Source organism: Diabrotica virgifera, chromosome 3 (assembly GCF_917563875.1).
Source record: "Diabrotica virgifera virgifera chromosome 3, PGI_DIABVI_V3a".
NCBI lineage: Eukaryota > Metazoa > Arthropoda > Insecta > Coleoptera > Chrysomelidae > Diabrotica > Diabrotica virgifera.
The window spans coordinates 204,532,848-204,556,499 of NC_065445.1; the positions used below are offsets into that span (position 1 = coordinate 204,532,848).

The window sequence follows — 23,652 nt, forward strand, 5'->3', positions numbered from 1 at the left end:
GCATTAAGACGTGGACGTGGTCTAAATCTATCCAAATTTTAGGCAAGCTATGACTGAATTATCTATAACTTACAATTTACGATTACTGATTATTACCAATCTGTAATCAAAGTTGGCTACAATTTTTGTTATTAACGTTTATTGCTATCTATTACTATAACGGATCTACGGAGCTTTACCCCACTAATCAATCACCCTGTATGGATAAATCGATTTTTTTTATTTCAAACTAATTTAAAAATTTGACTTATGCAATGATATTTTAAAGTACGTTAATAAATCGAAATCTACAAATTGATGGTGGGTCAGTGGCATTAGACTGCAAATCGGGAGTTCCCTAGTTCGAACACGGCTGTTGCGTATCTTTTTTTAATTTTTTTTAATAAATAATTAAAATTTGATGTACTTAAAATTCATATTTTATAAGTTAATTATTATATATACCATTTTCAACAACCGCGGTATTATAAAAAGTACTTTTTTATACTAGTGCAATTTTTGGAATTATAATTTTAACAGTTAATACAGCTACTAAAAATTCATATTTTATTCTTTCGAAACATGTTTTATGTCGTGTATATAACAAAACCGTGTTATTATAAAATGTAATTTTTTATTATAGTGTAATTTTTGGAATTTTAAGCATTTTATATCGTCAAATTATTTTTTCTACGGCCGTGCTAAAAGAGCCACTTTCAAGCACGCATTTCGTTTCCGACAGTTGCACTTTCCCGCACGGTGTGCGTGAAAGTAAATTTTTCCGCACGACGTGCGGGAAAGTAAATTACCTTTTAATATGGCATTATTATATTATAATACATGCAATAAACTAATATTTAGATATTATTTACTAATTTATTTCACATTTATCTTATTGTGGTCATGTTTTAATGAAATTAGCGCGATAGTTCGATGAAATAAAATTATTTTGACATAATATTTAAAAGTCAGATCAGTAGACAATTACAACGGTTTTGAATCGTCGTCATGGAAACCAATATCGTGGTCGTGGTAACCCGTCATATTGAAAGTTTGGTTTTGACAACCTTGTCAAAGAATTAATTTGTGTATTTTCACTTCTAAATAAAAATTAATATGGGTAACTCTATTTTCTGTGGCTTTTTTCCAAACGCACGTCCCTAGAAAAAATACTGTTCCTAACTCATGCGGAAAGTGTCTTCGCTGCACTCGACGGCTTGCCCGAACTTCGCTATCGCGTCGTTCGGGTCAACGGCAGTCTTGTTCGCGAAAGTAGTTATAGTTCGTGAAAGTGATACTTTCACGAACAAGACTGCCGTTGACCCGAACTACGCGATAGCGGAGTTCGGGCAAGCAGTCGAGTGCGGGAAGACACTTTCCGCATGAGTTGGGAACAATATTTTTTCTAGGGCCGTACGATTGGAAAAAAGCCACAAAAACTAGAGTTATCTCAATTTTTATTTAGGAGTGACAATACACAAATTAATTCTTTGACAAGGTTGTCAAAACCAAACTTTCAATATAATGGGTTACCACGATGACGATTAAAAACCATTGTAATTGTCTACTGATCTGACTTTTAAATGTTATGTCAAAATATTTTTATTTCATCGAATTATCAGTAGTAATTGCACAAGAGCTCTGAAATTATTGAATTTTTCCCGAGCGACACTTTGAAAGTTTTAATTACACGAGCCGAAGGCGACTGAATTTATGTCAAAGTGTCACGAGAGCAAAAATTCTATATTAATTTCAGAGGTGGAGTGCAATTTGTTGCGATTATTTCATGAACAAAACTGTTCAAAACCAAAATTTTATTGTAATTTATTTATGTAAGTACCATTAAACACACAGTTTTTATAAATATTTGATGATTGAAAGTCATCACTTTTATAATTTTTAAAATATTAATTGTCATTAATGTCCCTGAATGTATTTTTTTCATAGCAACGAAGGGCATCTGACGTAATATACTTAACGACGGGAGATTATCAAAAATTATCGATTTAATTCAGATTTCTGTAGCTTTCTATTGGTCAGAATCTCCTATGAATGAAATAATCAGTAGTAATTGCACAAGGGCTCTAAAATTATCGAATTTTCCCTAGTGACACTTTGACAGTTTTAATTTCACGACCCGAAGTGGAGTGAAATTATGTCAAAGTGTCACGAGGGTAAAAATTCGATAATAATTTTAGAGATCAAGTGCAATTTGTTGCGATTATTTCATGAATAAAACTGTTCAAAACCAAAATTTTATTGTAATTCGTTTATGTAAGTACAAATTAGTATAATTAAACACACAGTTGTTATAGATATTTGACGGTTGAAAGTCATCACTTTTATAATTTTTAAAATATTTATTGTCATTAATGTCACTGAATGTATTTTTTCGTAGCAACGAAGGGCATCTGACGTAATATACTTGACGACGGGATATTATCAAAAATTATCGGGTATAATATCACAAAGGAGTGAGAATAAATTGAAAATAATGTGACAGTTTGTCGAAAATTTGTTGTCTGGCAATAGACACGATAGCCCGCAGGGCTCGAGTGGCTATTGCCCAATGACAACAAATTTGAGTAAAAATGAAGCATTATTTTCTTATTTATCCTTACTGTCGTGTGATATTCGTAAGATTATTTTTTAATACGTATATTATGGATATTTTCTTAAATGTGACCGTTGTCAAAACTAGGAAACTGGTTGCCATTAAACAGAAACAATCTACTTAAAAAAATTCTGTCGGTAATTTTCTACAGTAGATTATTCTTAGTATAATTTTAATCTGATTGGACAGAATTAAACACGTGATCAAATATCTTACTATACGATTGGAAGTTAAAATCATCAAAAAATAATCAGTTTAATTTTTATTTCTGTAGCTTTCTATTGGTCAGAATCTCCTATGAATGAAATAATCGCGCTAATTTCATTAAAACATGAATACAATAATTCAAATATATTAAAATGCCATATTACAAGGTATTTTACTTTCCCGCACGCCGTGTGGGAAAATTTACATACACGCACGCTGTGCGGGAAAGTGCAACTTTCGGAAAAAAAATGCGTGCGGGAAAGTGGCTCTTTTGCGGGAAAGTGGCTCGGCCGTAGAAAAATAACTATTATATTCTCTCCTATAAATAATAAAAACGTTTTATTATAAAAAAGCCATTTTTTACAAAAGTGTAATTATTAATAATTTGCTCTGAAAAATTAAAATATCTCGAAAACTAATAAATTTAGACATAGGGAATGTTATATAAAAATTAAAATACGATAATGGTACTTTTCGATAGTGCTATTAAATATAGTGTGTTTCATTTAAAATAACTGTAAAAATGATGTACTTCCGTTTTAACTCACCCTGTATTCAATATAAAGTAAATTAGCAATATCGATCATTTATGAAAATTTTGAAAATAAATAAAAAAATATGGCATCAATAAATCATTGTCATTGTATTTATTTTTATTTATACAGGGAGTTAAACTTGTTACGATTTTCATATAAAATTGGTTATAACTTTGTAAATACCCCGTATAACATACCAAACCTTTATATTTTTGTAATGGAGAAGTTAAGAAGATTTCGTATATATAAAATAAAATACAGGGTGTTCCATTTAAGAAAACAAAACTTTGATCTGCCACTATGTTATCGAACACCCTGTAATATTTTAACTAATTTTTTAACGTGAAGCTCAAAGTTGGCTACACTTTTGGTTATTAACTTTTATCGCTATCCATATCTATAACAGATGTACGGAGCTTTACCCCACTAATCAATCACCCTGTATAATAGCAGTTAAATATTGCATTGTTAGCTAGTTCTAAGCTATCCTGACAATTTCAGGTACCTAGGTAGCCTAGAACTATTTTTAAAATGGATTACAAAATTTGTGGAGACCGTGACACAGACCAAGCCAAGTATATAAAAACGTTTTAAAAAGGAGAAGAGTCACAGAGAAGCTGCCCTCATTCTACTTCCTTCTTTACGAAGAAAAATATGTGGCGAACACATTACTAGAACGCAGCAGGCTTTTGATGCCAATACTATGCAAATAACAAGGATATACCAACAAAAGCAGAGTAAAGGAATTCGGAGATCAAGTCATTTACAATCTCATAATATATTTATATGAAACACCCTATGCATGAACATAAATACATGTTTTTTTTTTCTGAAAAATGGCTTTGCCAGAGCCAGATAGCCAGACTTGTTTGTGATTGATTGCAGATTCGTAGTCATAAATTTCTTATTTCATAACATAAGTACATACTGCAATATTATTTTTATAGATACATATATGTACATTGTGTTGCTTTTTTATTTTGTTTTTTATTTAATTATTATTTTACTATGTTTTTTAAAATATATATTTTAATTTGTGGTAAACACTTTTTTACTTCTTTTTTTGTTATTTTTCTTCTCTTTCTTTTGTTTCTATTTTTTTATTTATTTATTTTTTTGTTATTATTAGTTTACTATGTGTTCTTTTTTATATATTTTATTATGTTTTGAAGTGAAAACTTCTTTAGGGACATTGGCGATTTTTGGATAGGAGAAAAAGCATTGAATTGGCGACCGTTATCGCGACCGTCATCGCGACCGTCATCGCGACCGTCATCGCGACCGTCATTGCCACCGTCATCGCTTATGCTATATATTATGTGTATGTATATAAAATTGTGCAGAGGTATTTAAATTTAAAATAAATAAAAAACCTATTTTAGGATGGGGAAAAAGGATTGATTTCGCCACCATCATCGCTTCGACGAAATAAATTTTGTACATATATAGGTATATTATGTGTATGTATATACAGGGTGAGAGAGATAAAAGTCCTATTAGAAATATCTCGAGAACTAAAGGCAACAGGATTATGAAAATCGGAATACTGGGGTTTTGAAGAGTGATCTATCCAATGAAAATATTTTCATCTGTTTGTTACTTCCGATTATATAGGAAGTTGCTTATAACTTCTTATTTTTTTAATGGGACACCCTGTATATTTTTACATTTTTGGCTTTTATTCGATGTCTTCTTTCTTAAAATATTAGGTTTTGTAATATTATACAGGGTAGGTTAAAAGATAATTACCTTTATTTTCTTAATTTCGTAGCAAAATTCACACCCTGTAGAATTGTATTAGTTTGACATCGAAAACTCTATTGATGTTCACATGGTTTTTAATATAGTCTTTTATTGTTATTAATTGTTAGTATAGCTAATTTTTTTATTTTCGTATACAGGGTTGGTCGAAACTGGGAATGAGTTTTCTTAAATGGAACACCCTGTATTTTAGTATTGTAAGAAAATAATCTTTTATGGTACTTTTTATGTCTTAAGCATTCCCTATACCTATCTGCTTTAAATTGTGAGTTATGGGTGATTCAAGCCAAATATTAATTGTAACAAAAAATACGTGAAATTTTATTAGGTTTGACGTGAAAATATTCAATCACAAATAATTTTTTGGAAATGAATACATATTATTCTAGACTGATCCTTAAAATTAGTAGTAATGGTTGAGCTATCAAAATAACGACGTAATTAAGATTGTTGGTTCAATTAACAATTAAGCACAAATAAAAGAAGTTAGGTACAGGGAATGCTTAAGATATAAAAAAGTATCATAAAGTATCATTTCATTCCAATACTAAAATATAGGGTGTTCCATTTAAGAAAACTCAGAGAATACTATTTCTCAGTTTCGACCAACCCTGTATACTAAAATTAAAAAATTAGCTATACTAACAATTCTTAACAATAGTAGACTATAATATTAAAAACCATTTAAACATAAATATAGTTTTTGTTGTCAAACTGCTACAATTCTACAGGGTGTGAATATTGCTACGAAATTTAAAAAAGAACGAAACTATCTTTTAAACTACCCTGTATAATGTTACAAAACCTCAAATGTAAAGAAAGAAGACATCGAGGAGAACCCAAAAAGGTAAAAATATACAGGGTGTACCATTAAAAAAACGAAGTTATAAGCAACTTCCGGTATGACCGGAAGTAGCAAATAGGTGAAAATATTTTCATGAAATATATCACTCTTCAAAACCCTTTCACCCCAATTTTCATAATTCTGTTGCCTTTAGTTCTAGATATATTTCTAATAGGCCAGTTATCTGCCTCACCCTACATAAATTGTATAGAAGTATTTAAATTTAAAATACATGTAAAACCTATTTTAGGATGGGGAAAAAGGATTTATTTCGCGACCGTCATCTCTTCGGTGAAATAAATTGTGTACGTAGGCGAAATAAATTTTGTAGTACCTATCTATATAATGTGTATGTATACATGAATTATTGTATAACTGTATTTAAATTTAAAATAAATTTAACTTCTTTAGGGACATTGTGCACTTTTTATATGGGAAAAAAGTATTGAATTAGCGACCGTCATCGCTTCGGCGAAATAAATTTTTGAAGTGAAAAGTTCTTTAGGGACGTTGTGCACTTTTTAGATGGGGAAAAATTGTTGAATTAGCGACCGCCATTGCTTCTGTGAAATTAATTTTTGAAGTGAAAACTTCCGTAGAAACGTTGTGCCCTTTTTAGGTTGGGAAAAAGTATTGAATTAGCGACCGTCATCACGACCGTCATTGCTTGGACGAAATAATGTTTTGAAGTCGAAACTTCTCTAGGGACGTTTTGCCCTTTTTAGATAAGGAAAAAGTATTGAATTAGCGACCGTCATCGCGACCGTCATTGCTTCGACGAAATACATTTTTGAAGTGAACACTTCTTTAAGGACGTTGTGCACTTTTTAGATGGTGGAAAATATTAAATATACTTCGGCGAAATACATTTTTGAAGTGAAAATTCTTTAGGGACGTTGTGCACTTTTTAGATGGGTAAAAAGTATTAAATTAGCTACCGTTATTGGTTCGACGAAATAAATTTTTGAAGTGAAAACTTTTTAGGGACGTTGTGCCCTTTTAAGATGGAGAAAAATATTGAATTATCGACCGTCATCGCGACCGTCATTGCTTCGACGAAATAAATTTTTGAAGCGAAACTTTTTAAGGACGTTATACACTTTTTAGATGGGGAAAAATGTTGAATTAGCGACCGTCATCGCTTCGACGAAATAAATTTTTGAGATGAAAACTTCCTTAGGGACGTTGTGCACTTTTTCGATGGGGAAGAAGTATTGAATTAGCGACCGTTATTCCTTCGACGAAATAAATTTTTGAAGTAAATACCTATTTAGGGACGTTGTGCACTTTTTAGATGGGGAAAAGTATTAAATTAACGACCGTCATTATTTGACCAAATTAATTTTTAAAGTGAAAACTTCTTTAGGGACGTTGTGCACTTTTTAGATAGGAAAAAAGTATTGAGATTGCGACCGTCCTCACTTTGCCGAACTAAATTTCGTACGTATATAATATTATGTGTATGTATACATAAATAGCATAGAACGTACGCAACGCGTATATAATATAGCTATAGCACTTCTTTGTGTATGGGGAAAAGCACTAAGCTCGTAATTTATATACTATAAGAAGTTTTTACTTCTGTCGGCACTCCCATGAGTGCTTTAAATTTTTATTTTCAATTTTTTCAAACCACATTTACAAATTATGCCTAGTTAGTAGGTACATATTACGTTTACAACCTGTATTTACATAATTTAACATGTTTATAAAGGAGATGAAAAATTTCCATATCACTTTTAAATATTAAAATATTAAGGTCTATTGGGAAACAACATTTTAAATTTTTTAGTTCCTTATAAAGGTCGTTTATGTTATTTATGTGTAAATGACATTCTAATATGACATGTGTTAGATCTCCGATTTTGCCGCAAGTACAATTATAAATTGGGAGTATCTGACAAGCTGATTCTATGCATGTTAGATGGCTTAAGAGCATGATTGGCTCTCAGCTGACTAATGGTCTTTATAAAATATCTATTGTATTCTGTACAAAACCATCTTCTTGAGAATATCCTAGGGTTACAATGAGCAAAATTTGAGCCAGAATTACATTCTCTGTAATGCAATTGCCAATTATTTTTAAGATTTTGTCTGCTAAAAGTATCAGTATCTGAAGCTGGAATTAAATTTTTGTTTATTTTTTATAGGTATGTTACAAAATGTAAAATGCTTAGTTACATAATCACATCTACCAAACAGATAACACAAACAATTAACACAAAATAACACAAAAACAGTAAGAAATTGATATACGCAGGGTAATAAGACCACCCTCAATTTTTGTAATGCAATGGCAATAACCACAGACATGTTGTGGTCTACAATATCTAGGCCAAGTATGTCAATTTTTGAAACGACATACATAACCTAATGGTAGGGGAGCCCAAGCGGGGATTTTTGACAGCTACTCGATTGCCTCAGAAAATCACAAGAGGAGAAAATTTGTACCCATTAAATGTACCCCTACCATATATTGGCTCTTAATACAAGGGAGTTCGTTAAGTGGGGTCCCAAAAATAATTTATCCTAAAAAATACTCGAAATCGTCAGATTAAGATAGGTAGTTTGGGCTGATTATCGGAGAATAGGCCATTTTTGGGAAAAGTTATTTACCAGCAATTTTATTGCTGGAATCGAATCTTATGATTGTATATATTAATAATATAGATATGCAAAGTTCGCAGATAGTGTGCTACTTTTTTTATAAACAAAATGGCGCCCGAAAATCGTGTTTTTTTTTTAATTTTTGCTCTATAACTCCAAATATTTTAACTTTAGACCAAAAATACTCAAATAAAAATTCGGTTTTTTTCGGGTTTTTTCCGATTTACTTCGACCAAAACTTTCCCCGGAAAAAGCGGTTTTTTCCAACAAAATCTTTAATTTTCAACTAAACCTTTAGATAAGTAGTTGTTAATCAATAATTAAATACGTTAGTAAAGTAAAAGCCCTTTTCGTATATATTATAATTACAGAAGCCGATGGAAATTGAATAAACAGTTTAGCAACAATTGAAATGTTAATTAAAAATTTACGGTCGCTATAATAACGACAATAATTACGGTGCATAAGAATAACTATGAATTTTTCATAAAAAGACACTATACCCATCTAATTTACTTTACAGAAATGAAATTGGACTATTTAAGCGGCCTCAGGAATATTTTAAAATTATAAACAATTTTTTGGCTTATAAACAAAAAGAATATCTCGGGAAATATTAAACTAAATTAAATCCTGAAAACGGTATTCGAAAAACAGCGGCAGGATGCTTCTTCTAAAAGAAAAAACGTTTAATTTTGATAAGTAGTTCCTGAGATACAACCGGTCAAACTTGACCGGAATTTACGGCAAAGATATAAACAACAGGATCATAATTTTCAAACCATCACCTTTTGTTTTTGTCCTCTTTCTTCACACTAACTTTCATATCTTTAAAATCCTTATAACATATATTATTATAATAAAAACTATCGATAATACGTGTGAAAATTGCCAAAAATAGCAAAATTCCAATCAAAAATTAGGTTGGAGAAAATGTAACCCTCAAAGTTCAAAATCGGTATACGTTAACAAAATGCATTTTCTCGGCTTCCCATGGAGCAATTTCCTTCATTCTTTTTTGTGCCCAAGTAACTCGAGTAGAGCCATCGAACTAACGTATTATTAAATGTCAAACTTGCTTTTGTTTTGTTATAATAAATTAATTTATTTATTATAACACAATATTTTAATTTGTTTAAATAAAAATTGTTTAAATAATTATACAGCTTTCAAATGAGAATATTTATGTTTTTAACTTTAAAAGGTACACTTGTAGTAAGTTTATCTAAAAAAAAGCCTACAACTGGAAAAAATATGTAATTTTCTGTGCTTATAAATAAATTAATCTATTATAACAAAACAAAAGCAAGTTTGACATTTAATAATGCATTGGTTCGATGGCTCTACTCGAGCTTTTAGGGAACAAAAAAAGAATGAAGGAAATTGCTCCATGGGAAGCCGAGAAAATGCATTTTGTTAACGTATACCGATTTTGAACTTTGAGGGTTACATTTTCTCCAACCTAATTTTTGATTGGAATTTTGCTACTTTTGGCAATTTTCACACGTATTATCGATAGTTTTTATTATAATAATATATGTTATAAGGATTTTAAAGATATGAAAATTAGTGTGAAGAAAGAGGACAAAAACAAAAGGTGATGGTTTGAAAATTATGATCCTGTTGTTTATATATTTGCTGTAAATTCCGGTCAAGTTTGACCGGTTGTATCTCAGGAACTGCTCATCATAATTAAACGTTTTTCCTTTTAAAAGAAGCATCCTGCCGCTATCTCTCGAAAACCGTTTTCACAATTTAATTTAGTTTAATATTTCTCGAGATATTCTATTTGTTTTTAAACCAAAAAATTTTTTATAATTTTAAAATATTCCTGAGGCCGCTTAAATAGCCCAATTTCAATTCTGTAAAGTACATTAGATAGGTATAGTCTCTTTTTATGAAAAAATCATAGTTATTCTTATGCATCGTAATTATTGTCGTTATTATAGCGACCGTAAATTTTTAATTAACATTTTAATTGTTGCTAAACTGTTTATTCCATTTCCGTAGACTTCTGGAATTATAATATATACGGAAAGGGCTTTTATGTTGCCAAGTTATTTAATTATTTATTAACAACTGCTTATCTAAAAGTTTAGTTGAAAATTAAAGATTTTGTTGGAAAAACCCGCTTTTTCCGGGGAAAGTTTTCGTCGAAGTAAATCGAAAAAAACACGTCTCTATGCAGAATTTAATTGCGGTGAATTTTTATTTGGGTGTTTTTGGACTAAATTTAAAATCTTTGGAGTTATAGAGCAAAAATTGAAAAAACACGATTTTCGGGCGCCATTTGGTTTATAAAAAAAGTAGCACACTATCTGCGGACCTTGCATATCTATATTATTAATACACACAATAATAAGATTCAATTCCAGCAATAAAATTGCTGGTAAATAACTTTTCCTTGTATTTTGCTAATTAGCCCAGAGTAAAGGTAAGTTAAGTACATGCAGAACAGTGTATATTTCAAAAATCTGACGATTTGAGCGGGGCGCAAGGAAATGGGTGAGTCACAAAGTTTCACAAAAAATATATAATAATGATACCAAAGACGACCCCCCACGGAGAGGAGTGGGGGTAGATCTAAAATTTTAAATGGAAACCTCGCGATGTTTTGCAAAATGAACATCAGATCGAAAAACCAAAAAAATACACGTATTCAACATTTTTGAAAAATCCATTTTTGAAAAACACGAACTTCACGGTGGTGGAGTGGTGGTTACTTTAAAATCCGCCATGTTTTATTGCAGATTTGGATTCCTTACGTAAAACTAAGTAACTTTTATTTGAGACATTTTTTAGAATTGTGGATAGATGGCGCTATAATCGGAAAACAAAATTGATTGTTGGAAATGGAAAACTAAATTAAAAAGTGCAAAAGTCCCCAATAAAATAGAAAACTTATCTCAACTTTTTTAAAACAATTTCTTTTTGAGAATGATTTTCGGAGTGGAAATCGAAACGTCAAACATTAGTTGACTAGAAATGTAATTTTCATTAGTATACAACATATTTATTATACACCATATTTAACATACACCAATAATTTTATTATTGCGGTTAACCCGCGAGCAGTCGCGCCGTTAGAAAAAATCTAACATTTTATCCTTTGTCGCGAAAACTTGATGAAATATTTTGCAACATAACTTTCCACTCGTAAGTGCCTCGAGAAAGGGTGTAGTAATGCTTAGGTTTTTTTTCTTCTTCTTCTTTTTGTGGAATTTATGGCTTTGGGGAGAGCCAATTAGCTTTAATAATAATTGTTAAAAATAATATTTCTAACATAGCAAGTAAATAAAAATACTATAAAATAAAAATTTGTTGGAAATTTGTATTTAAATTCGTATTGTAAGATAAAATCTAACACGCGACTGTTCACGTTACAGAAGTGAGCGCGACTGCTCCCGGGTGCATATTTACATATGCTCCTACACTACTACTAGTCGGAGAGATAGAAGCGGATTTTGTGCGTGATAAGTAATAAGGAAAAACTATACGGGGATATGTTGAATTAGTTGTGTACATGACTTTCACCAATGGCCGGAAACCAGAGTTGGGGCCAAGGGTAGTTATAAGGGGTCAAAGTCGCGGATTTTATTATTTTTTTTATGACGCTTATGATCGAGATAGTGCACTAAAATTTGGGAATAAGTAGGTCATGACGTAACTAAGCAAAATCTCTAGGGGCGGAACGCTGCGTGGCCGACAAAGGGATGGGGGTAGGGGTGAATATAAAAAAATATAAAAGGTTTTTTGCGACGTTCGTGATTGAGATAGTAGACCAAAATTTGGGAGTAAGTAGATCATGACAGTGCTAAGTAAAATCCCCAGAGCCGGAAACCAGAGTTAGGGATGAGGGTAGTTATAAGGGGTCAAAGTCACCGTTTTTATTATTTTTTTTGTGACGCTCATGATCGAGAGAGTGCACCAAAATTTGGGAATAAGTATGTCATGACGTAACTAAGTAAAATCTCCAGGGGTGGCACTCTGCGTGGCCGACAAAGGGGTGGGGCAGGGGTGAATAGAAAAAATATAAGGGGTTTTTTTGCGACGTTCGTGATCGACAGAGTGCACCAAAATTTGGGAATAAGTAGACCATGACATAACTAAGTAAAATCCTCAGAGCCGGCAACCAGAGTTGGGCATGAGGGTAGTTATTAGGGGTCAAAATCGCCGTTTTTATTATTTTTTTGTGGCGCTTATGATCGAGATAGTGCACCAAAATTTGGGAATAAGTAGGTCGTGAGGTAACTAAGTTCAATCTCCAGGGGTGGAACGCTGCGTGGCCGATAAAGGGGTGGGGGTAGGTGTGAATATAAAAAATATAAGGGGTTTTTTGCGACGTGCTAGATTGAGATAGTGCACCAAAATTTGGGAATAATTAGACCATGACTTAGCTAAGTAAAATCTCCAGAGCCGGAAACCAGAGTTAGGGATGAGGGTAGTTTTAAGGGGTCAAATTCGCAGTGTGTATTATTTTTTTGTGACCCGGTACAACATTTGTCCCCCATGCAGCGTTCCGCCCCTGGAGATTTTACTTAGTAATGTCATAATCTACTTATTCCCAAATTTTGGTGCACTATCTCCATCATGAGCGCCACAAAAAAAAATAATAAAACCGCGACTTTTATCCCTTATAACTACCCTCGTCCGCCACTCTGGTTTCCGCCTCTGGGGATATTACTTAGTTATGTCATGGTCTACTTATTTCCAAATTTTGGTGCACATCTCAATCACGAACGTCGCAAAAAACCCCTTATATTTTTTTTATATTCACCCCTGCCCCACCTCTTTGTCGACCACGCAGCGTTCCACTCCTGGAGATTTTACTTAGTTACGTCATGACCTACTTATTCCCAAATTTTGGCGCGCTATCTCGATCATGAGCGTCACAAAAAAAAATAATAAAAAACGGAACTTTGACCCCTTATAACTACCTTCCTTCCCCACTCTGGTTTCCGGCTCTGGGGATTTTAATTATTTATGTCATGGTCTACTTATACCCAAATTTTGGTGCACTATCTCTATCACGGACGTCGCAAAAAACCCGTTATATTTTTTATATTCACCCCTACCCGCACCCCTTTGTCGGCCACGCAGCGTTGAGCTCCTGTAGATTTTACTTAGGTACGTCATGGCCTACTTATTTCCAAATTTTGGTGCACTTTTCGATCATGAGCGTCATAAAAAAAAAATAAAATCCACGATTTTGACCCCTTATAACTGCCCTCGGACCCAACTCTGGTTTCCGGCCGTTGGTGAAAGTCATGTATACAACTAATTCAACATATCCCCGTATAGTTTTTCCATATTACTTATCACGCACAAAATCCGCTCCCAGCTCTTAGACTATACGGCACCAGAGTGCTGAAATCGGTTAGCCTTTGATATACACTATTACGCTACAAACCCTCATTGATTTAGGCACCTATTAAATTATAAGACATCTATTAAATTTTGGTGTATAAGTTTTTATTGCAATTAATATTATTTTAAGTATTGTATATTTATATTTCAATATATTGTTTGAAAAACAGGAACATAAATGTCTTTTCTTTTCTGAAAAATGTCTTTGGCAGAACCAATTAGCCAGACTTGTTTGTGATTGATTGCAGATTCATAGTCAAAAATTCATAGTACAACAATATTATTTTTATAGATACATAGGTACATTTTGTTTCTTTACTTTTATTTTATAATATTTTATATAGAAATGTCGAAATTTTTAATAGAAATGACTGAACTGCAATAAACCTAGCATATTTAAGAATGTGTTTTTTGACTCTAACCCGAGAAACAAATAAAACAAGAATTATAAACAAACGCCATTGAATAAAAAAGAAATAATAATTTTTTATTTTTATTTATTTATAGGTACAGATATAATATTACTCGTATACAGTGCATCCATAAAGTATCGCATAAATTCATTAATAGCTAATAAACAACATTATTAGAAATTACCGAAACAGGTCGACTTTTGATTTTAATTTGTGATATTTGACATATATATCATACTAGTGACGTCGTCACGTCCAGACGGATGTAAGAACACGAGAAAAACAACAAAAATATAAAAACCTTAGAAGAGAAGAGAAGTGCATTCAGAGAAGAAAAAAGATAATTTATGAAAATAGAATATTGGAAGAACTTGATGCATTAAAACAGGAAAATCAAACAAGAAAATTCTATAAAACTCTAAATAATGATAAAAAAGAATTCAAACCAAGGCTAAGACTAGGTAAGGATAAGGAGGAGCACATACTCAATACAAAAGAAGAAATATTGAAAAGGTGGGTGGAGGAACACTATAAAGAACTACTTACCATCGAAGTAGAAGATCCAAATCAACCAAACCCAAGAGCAACCAACAATACACCATTATAGCCTCCATCAATTCAAGAAGTACGGGATGCAATAAAACACCTAAAAATAATAAATCTCCAGGAAGTGATGGTATATCCGCGGAACTTATTAAATATAGAGGCGCTACTTTGACTAATCAAATATTGCCCAGTCGGGATAGCATTTGACCTTGCATTACGAGCTGTCCCAAATTTTATTTCTTTAATCAATAGTGGATGTCAATAGTAGTGTAAATTTAAAATCTCCACTGAATTCCACTGTTGCGTTCGCCGCCATTTTGATTTTAAACGAGAACCGTTTTTACTCAATATCTCCGCCATTTTCAACTTTTCGACAAAAAGTGTAGTAACTGAAATTGTTGAAAATGCGATTTCATATAATTTAGTTTTGTATAATTTTTTTGTGCGGTCGATATTTTCCGAATTATGGGTGGACAATAGTGACAGTTTGAGCATAATTATTGAATTATTGGATTATCCCGTTTATTATTCGTTTTACAACAAATGAGTACCTATAGAAAAATGAAGAAAATTAAATTTTGTACGATTTTAATCTCTTTAATTTTTTTGATAAAATCAATATTTAAGGTACAACGTATGCGGTAAAGGTGCGAGCGTAAGACCTGATTGATTTTAATAGCAATGGTTTTTGTTCAATATCTCCGCCATTTTCAATTTTTCGACAAAAAGTGTTAGTGCCGAAATTGTTGCAATTACGATTTACTACAACTTTTCGAGAGAGCCAGTGGCGGGTCTACGAGGGGGAGAAATGAGGAAATTCCCCCCAACAGGGCCCCAAAATTAAAAGAAAATTGTTGAAATATAAAAATATATTAGCTGACATGAAACTTAAAATATCGACAGACAACTTCAACCCATAAAACCGGCTAGTTAATAAAATTAAGTGAAATTAATGCATATAAGTTATTATGTATGTCTCTTCTGTACTTACTTTGGTTGGTGTTTCATTAGGAGTTTCAAAAATTGTATAAAATATAATTATCTTTATTTTTGTTTATATACAATGATGGCGTAAAGTTAATAATAAATGAGACAATTCAATAATTATACTTCCCCTCCGCTTCCACTATTTTCCCCTTTAACTCGGAAAATATTGATCGCATAAAAAAAAATTGTGAAAAATTGGAAATTTCATTTCCAACAATTTTAGTTCTTACCCTTTTTGTAGAAAAGTTAAAAATGGCGGAGATATTCAGCAACAAAGGTTCGCCTTTAAAATCAATATGGCGGCTAATGCAACTGCGGAATTCAATCGAGATTTTAAATTTACACTAATGTTGATCTCCCCTAAAAGTTAGAATTATAAAATTTGGGGCAGCTCGGAAACAAGATTCAATTCAATAATTATGCTCCCCCACCCCTTTTTACTATTTTCCCACTTAACTCGGAAAATATCAACAGCATAAAAAACTTTTTTAAAGAGAAATTGTAGGAAATCATAATTTGGAACAATTTTAGTTGAAAATGGCGTAGATATTGAACAAAAACAATTGCTATTAAATCAATCGGGTCTTACGCTCGCGCGATTACCGCATACGTACTACCCCTAATATTAATTTTAGCAAAAAAAATAAAGATATCAAAATTGTGTAGAATTTAATTCTCTCCATTTTTATACAGGTACATTTTTGTCGTAAAACTAGTAATAAACGAGATAATTTAATAATTATGCTCTCACCGCCAATATTTTCTGCCATAACTCGGAAAATATTGGCAGCACGAAAAAATTGTAGGAATAAAAATTATAGAAAATTACATTTTTAACAATTTTGTCTGTTATATTTTTATCGAAAATTTGAAAATGACGGAGATATTGAGTCAAAACAGTTCTCAATTAAAATCAAGATGGCGGCTAACGCAACGGCGGAATTTAGTCGAGATTTTAAATTTACACTACTATTGACTCCCCCTAAAAATTAAAAAAATAAAATTTGGAGCAGCTCCTAATGCAAGGTTAGGCTTGTTATTCGTCTAACCAGACTGGACTAATATACAGGGTGTAACAAAAATACAGGTCATAAATTAAATCACATATTCTGGGACCGAAAATAGTTCGATTGAACATAACTTACCTTAGTACAAATATGCACACAAAAAAAAGTTATAGCCCTTTGAAGTTACAAAATGAAAATCGATTTTTTCCGATATATCGAAAACTATTAGAGATTTTTTAATGAAAATGGACAAGTGGCATTCCTATGGCATGAACATCCTAAAAAGAAATTATATTGAAATTTGTGCAGCCCATAAAAATTTTATGGGGGCTTTGTTCCCTTAACCCCCCCCCCCCCCCCCCAACTTTTATGCGCGTCCCAATTAAATACTTTTTGTAGTACCATTAGTTAAACACAATGTTTTTAAAACTTTTTTGCCTCTTAGTACTTTTTCGATAAACCAGTTTTAATCGAGGTGCGGCTTCTTTTTTAATATGTTTACATAAAAATTTTATGGGGGTTTTGTGCCTTTAAACCCTCCAAATGTTTGTGTACGTTCCAATTAAACTATTATTGCTATACCATTAGTTAAACACAGTGTTTTTAAAACTTTTTTGCCTCCTAGTATTTTTCAGATAAGGCACCTTTTATCGAGATATGGCTTCTTTTTTAATATGGTTCAAAGTATACCTCAAACTTTAATTTATAAATAAATTTTCGTGTTATTACCAAGTCTCTAAAATCGTACGTATGACAGTACACAAATATGTGGTGGATTTGAAAAAATATTCAAAATATCTCAAAAAAAACTAGGTTTTCGAAAAAGTACTAAGAGGCAAAAAAGTTTTGAATACATTGTGTTTAACTAATTGTGCCACAATGAGAATTTTATTGGAACGTACACAAAAGTTTGGGGGGTTAAAGGGAACAAAACCCCCAAAAAAATTTTATGGGGTACACAAATTTCACTATAATTTTTTTTTCAGATGTTCCTATCATAAGAATGTTACATGTCCGTTTTCAATAAGAAACCTCAAACAATGTTCGATCTATTGAAAAAAATCGATTTTTATTTTGTAACTTCAAAGGGCTGTAACTTTTTTTTGTGTGCACATTTGTACTAAGGTAAGTTAGGTTCAATCGAGCTATTTTTGGTCCCAGAATATGTGATTTAATTTATGACCTGTATTTTTGTTACACCCTGTATAAAATAATACTGAGAGCCTGGAATGAGGAACAAATCCCGGAAGAGTGGTGTATTAGAATCGTTTGCCCGCTACACAAAAAGGGTGATCAATTAGAATGTAGAAACTATAGGGGAATAACCCTCCTTAATACAGCTTACAAAATATTTTCGAGCATCTTATATAGTCGCCTAAGTGCACATTCAGAGGAGCTGCTTGGAGAATATCAAAGTGGTTTTAGGTCTGGTCAATCAACAATAGACCAGATCTTTGTGCTAAGGCAAATACTGGAAAAAACCAATGAATTCAATATCGACACATACCACCTTTTCGTAGATTTTAAATTGACCTATGATAGTGTCCTAAGAAATAAATTTTATGAAGCCATGGATGAGTTCCACATCCCTGATAAACTGATAAGATTGGTTAAGGCTACAATGCGTAAAGTCGTTTGCAAAGTCGAAATACAGGGCGAACAATCACAGGCGTTTGAAACAAATGTTGGGCTGCGACAAGGAGATGCGCTGGCGTGTCTCCTCTTCAACATAGCTCTGGAAAAGGCGGTCAGAGATGCAAGAATAGACAACAGAGGAAATATTTTTAATAAATCATCCCAAATTTTGGCATATGCAGATGACGTGGGCCTAGTTGCCCGCAAAACATGCAAACTAGAAGAAATGTATACCACCTTCTCAAATGCCTCATAAAATATGGCCCTGAAAGTAAACGAGGAGAAAACTAAGATGTTGGCATCAACACCCAACAATAGAGCCAGAAACATCGGTCACCAATTCACTGTTGATTACTCTACCTTTGAAGTGGTGGACAAATTCACATACTTAGGCTCCCTGATCACCAAGGAGAACGTCATGACGGAAGAAATCAAGCGAAGGATAATCGTAGCGAACAAATGCTATTTTGGACTGAGTAGACATATGAGAAGCAAAAACTTAAGCCAAAAAACAAAAATAACGATATGCAAAACCCTTATACAACCAGTGTTGACATATGGATCGGAGACATGGACCATCTCCAAGGCAGATGAAAACCTTCTGCTTATATTTGAACGCAGGATCCTGAGACGAATATTCGGTGGCATCTGTGAAAATGGTATTTGGAGGAGGAGACACAACTACGAGGTATGCCACAAATAGAAACATATTATATTTGGTGGTAAAGACGTAGTATCTCTTATAAGAATAGGAAGACTAAGATGGGCAGGACATCTAGCAAGATCACAGCATATCAACCCTCCTAGAAGAATCCTTATGTCACAACCTGTGGGAAGTAGAAATAGGGGTAGGCCAAAACTTAGACGGAAGGATGGTGTAGATGAGGATGGGAAAAAAATAGGCGCAGCAAACTGGCAACGGTTGGCAATGGATAGAACTGACTGGCGTAATAGACTTGGGAAGGTCGAGGCTCTTTCATAGAGCTGTAGTACAATTGATGATGATGAATAATGAATTTATGAGTTACTTTATGGACGCAATGTATACGAGTAATTATATCTGTACTTATTACTTATTTTTATTAATAAATAAAAATAAAAAATATTTATTTGTTTTTTATTCATTGGCGTTTGTTTTTTAATTTTTGTTATATTTGTTTCTCGTGTTATGGTCAAGAAACACATTCTTAAGTATGCTAGGTTTATTGCAGTTTCGACATTTCTATATGAATACAATAAATTGAAATATACAATACTTACAATAATAATAATTGCAATAAAAACTTAGGCACCATAATTTAATAGATGTCTTATAATTTAATACGTGCCTAAATCAATGAGGGTTTGTAGCGTAATAGTGTATTTCAAAGGCTAACCGATTTCAGCACTCTGGTGCGTAAATACGCCTCTCGGGTTAATTCCATATACCTAAACATACTACTTAAGTGAGACATGCCACAAAAATTAATTGTAGTAATTACTTAGTTTGTTTTTTCAATTGACTACCACAATTTACCATGTCGTATCTATTTCTGAGGATCTAGCTGACTGAAATCAACGGAAATATTATTTGTTGGTGCTTAGACAATGATTCCTAAGTTTAATCGTTGTTTACAAATGAGTGTTCCGTTGATTGAAGGGTACCTACATCAAGCAATTAACCAATAAGCCAATCAACTTTTTTTTTAAATTGCTTTGTTAATTATTCATTGTATGTGTTTTTGATTCAGTAAAAGGACAAAATGGTGAACCTATAATTACCTGAAAACAGTAAAATTTTGCAATACAATGCCATGTTATAAAACTAAGAGTTTTGTAATTACCTAAATGCGAGTTTTGATAATTATTATTAAAAGTTTGTGTTTTCGTGTTATTTTTATTAAAACAACCGTTTTGTTATAATGATCGTTATAATGATTGTTTTGTTATAATGAAGTTAATGCATGTTTTGTTATAATAATGAAGTTAATTTACGAAACAAAAAAAATGCACAATATTTTTATTCTAAAGAAAATGTAAATTTTGTGTTTCTGTTTTTTTACATATTTACGTAAAAACAATACGCCATTGGTATCTAAACTCAAAATTTGTAGATATTGTTCATTCTAGTAAATTCTTTGAAAATCAAATGTCAAGTCTGTGCAAAAGGTGTTACATTTTTGTATTTTTGAGTTATTATAGGTGTTAAACTATATTTTAAGTACCTGATACCACTTCATTCTTCTTCTTCTTCATGTGTCTTGTCTGTTGCGGACGTTGGCTATCATCATAGCAATTTTAATTTTGTTTGCGGCGTTCCTGAATAACTCGATCGATGTTAGTCCAAACAATTGACGTAGGTTTTGAAGCCATGAGTGTCTTCTTCTTCCGGGTCCGTGTTTGCTTTTATTTTACCCTGTATTATCAGTTGGAGTATATGATATTTATCATGTCTCATAATATGACCGAGGTATTCAAGTTTCCGTTTCTTAATTGTGAAAGAGATTTCTCTTTGTTTTCCCATTTGGCGCAATACCTCTACGTTGGCGGTGTGAGTCGTTCAGGATATTTTGAGGATACGTCGACACACCCATATTTCCAATGACTCAAGCTTCCTCATTGATGTTTCCGTTAGTGTCCATGCCTCTGCGTCATACAACAAGCCTGGAAATACATTGAATTTTAGCAGCCGTATTTTTAGTCGGAGAGATATGTCGGAATGGGTGAATATATTTCTCATGTTGTTAAATGTTGCTATGGCTTTTTCAATTCTAGATCGTATTTCGGTTGTTTGATCCCATTGCAAGTTGACGACTGTTCCAAGGTATATATACGAGTCAACGTGTTCAATTAATTAGTTTTTTATTTTCAATTGTCTGGCAGGTTTTTGAGTGTTGCTGACCAGCATCCATTTGGTTTTATTTATCTTGAGGTTAATTCCTCTTTCTTTACTCGCTCTCTTTACTTTGTCCATAAGGTACTGAAGTTCATCGATACTACTGGCAAGTACGACTGTATCGTCCGCATATCGGATGTTATTTGTCAATTCTCCATTGATTTTTATGCCTTCGTTTGCTTCATCCAGTGCTTTTTAAAAATTTGTTCGGAGTAAATATTAAAAAGAAGGAGAGGGGAGAGAACACATCCCTGTCGCACACCTTTTTTAATATCAATGCTCTCTGGGGACGCATTGCCGACTTTTACCGTGGCTGTCTGATTCCAGTAGAGACTTGTCACAATTCGGATGTCCTTATCATCAGTTCCTATGTTTTGTAGAATTTAAATTAGTTAGTAATCTCTTACATTGTCAAAGGCCTTCGAGTAATCTACAAAGTACATGTAGACATCCTTGTTTATATCTCTGCACCTCTGTATTAATACTTGCAGACACAACACTGCCTCCTTTGTGCCCAAAGCGTCCCTAAAACCAAACTGTGTCTCGTTGATTTCCGCTTCAAACTTGTTGTAGATTCTGTTATATAATATGATTTTGGTGAAGACTTTTGGTGATATGATTAATTAGGCCTATCAGTCTATGTTGATCACACAATTTAGTGTTTGGTATTATCATTATAAAACCACATCATTATAAATTAAAAAACAATATATTTAATATGGACTTGACGACTTTTTGTGAAAAAAAGAAAGAAAATAAGAAAAAAGAAAAAATAATAAAAACTAATGTTTAGTCAACATACTTTCTAAAATTATTATTATAGGCTATTGATTATGTTCAAAATAAGAGAGCTAAAAGGAACTACAACGTTAACGGGATTTTATTGTCTCATATAGTCAATGGACCTCTAAATTTGAAAAAACCGCGGAGTGCTACCATTTAAATGGGTGCGTTTTTGAGAAATAAGTGAATTAGTCCCTAAGCACAGGGTAAATTAGGGTGAGTGCTATGCACTTTTGGTACAAAGACGTCTACAGGAAAATTGTTCCAGGTTAAATTTACTATCGAAATATTACATTTTAAAGTCAAAAATATTTTTATTTACAAAAATATATTCAAAAGAAAAGCAAAAAAACAACACGAAAGAAAGCAATTTTGTTTTTTGCCCCATAACTTTTTTTTTCCACGGGAATATAGGTATAGATATTGCTTCAGCAAAAATTAACTTACATTCTTTCTCTTTAAAATGACGTTTAGCAGAAGTCTCTAGGATCTATATTTTCCGAAATAGGATTTTTCAAAATGCGCCGCTCACAGCATTTTTGGACCATTTTCCCCATTATTTCGCAAACATTGTTTTGTAACTTTTTTACGCATTTCTAGGTATATGCAATGGTACATTTATTAGAAATAGGAGTCAGTTAACTTTAAAATGGTCTATTGTATAAGGTTGCGTGACTATTTTGAAGCAAGTTCTGCTTTTTCAAGATTTCATATTTTTAATGATTTTTGATATTTTTATGATTATTTTTAAAATTTCTCATTATGACTTTTTTCTTGTACATTTAGGGATATACATTGTATAATAGAAAACAGCATATTTTCTTTACTTTAAAATGGTGTATTCCAAAAAAACCTAGGACTATTTTTAAACAAGATATCCATAGGATATACAAGAGTATCCGTAATTTGAAAACAATTTAATATTTTTTATTTTTCTTTTCAATTAGAAGAATATATTTGCATATTATAATATAATTTTTAGTTCCAAATAATTTTTCTTAATAAAACTTTTCGATATTGTGAAATATAAAGGTACTTTACTCCTGAGCAAATTCATATTTTTTAACATACCTCGTACACTATTAATAAAATTTTATATCTGATGATCGCATTTTAGGTTTCAGACTAGGCAGAGCATTTTATAAAGAATAACTTTTTTTCATAAAATTAATACTAAAAAAGTTTTCCATGTGGTTCAAACTATTGCATGTGTATATGTCACACTTTGAAAAAGCATAACTTGTTTAAAAATAGTCCTAGAATTTTTTACAGTACACCATTTAAAAGTAAAGAAAACGAGCTTTACTTTTTATTACACAATACATATACCCAAATATACAATAAAAAAGTTATAATGAGAAATTTCAAAATAATCATAAAATGGGTGCATCATAAATCATTAAAAGCATGAGATTTTGAAAAACTATATCTTGCTTAAATATAGCCATACGGCCTTCTACGATAGAACATTTTAAAGATAATTAACTTTTC

The 23,652-nt window shown here is 32.1% G+C and overlaps 1 protein-coding gene across 2 annotated transcripts in view; it reads left to right on the top strand.

Annotated features, from left to right (window-relative positions):
- LOC126882338 (uncharacterized) overlaps nt 1–23,652 on the top strand; it is a 380,011-nt gene that overhangs the window by 113,452 nt on the left and 242,907 nt on the right. The gene's annotated exons all lie outside the window — the stretch shown is intronic.